The following is a 794-nucleotide window of genomic DNA, read 5'->3' on the forward strand; positions in this document are numbered from 1 at the left end:
TGTACGGCGAAGAGGATAAAAAGTCGCTAAACGTGGGCTTTTAGGATTAGGAGATGCAGGGCTATCTCACCATGGATTAAGCTACGGAGGACTTTCCGGTGGACATGGACTTGGTTTCGGCGGTGGGTTATCAGGCGTAGGCTTGGCAGGAAGCAGCTTAGGAGTTGCTGGATTACAATCCTCTCACAACCATCAAGTTAGCCACACCGTTTCCGTCAACCGCGTAGCATTCCAGTAGCCCAACCCGTGCCAGTGCCAGTAGAAAGAACTGTTTCATATGTCCCATACAATGTACCAGTACCATATCCAGTGGATAACCATATGCCGTCCATGTGCCTAAACCATACCCAGTCCCGTTGTAAAGAATGTGCCAGTCCCTGTTGACAGACCTTACCCCGTACAAGTGCCAGTTCCAGTCAAGGTTCCAGTTGTTCACAAAGTAGCAGTTCCAGTTCCAGCACCCTATCCCGTTCCAGTTCAAAAGCTGTACCAGTTCCAGTACACACACCTGTTTTAGTAAAACATCACTTACACCACGATCATCACGATCATCATTTTGCACACCCCCTTATTAGAATCCTTTTAAAATAATACGCACCTATGAATCTGTGATAGTCTAATAACTAAATGAAAAAAATAATGAAAATTGTTTTGTTATTATTGGTCCGTCATAACAATTTATGTGAATCGTAATTATCTACATAATATTCAATATGAATGAAAACTATATGAAAACGATGTTTTGAATTTTATTTCAGATTCAAATCGGAAGAAAATACTATGCAAAGTTATAA

Source organism: Ctenocephalides felis, unplaced genomic scaffold, assembly GCF_003426905.1.
Source record: "Ctenocephalides felis isolate EL2017-DRISC unplaced genomic scaffold, ASM342690v1 CF-g0.4_SCAFFOLD_01604, whole genome shotgun sequence".
NCBI classification, from domain to species: domain Eukaryota; kingdom Metazoa; phylum Arthropoda; class Insecta; order Siphonaptera; family Pulicidae; genus Ctenocephalides; species Ctenocephalides felis.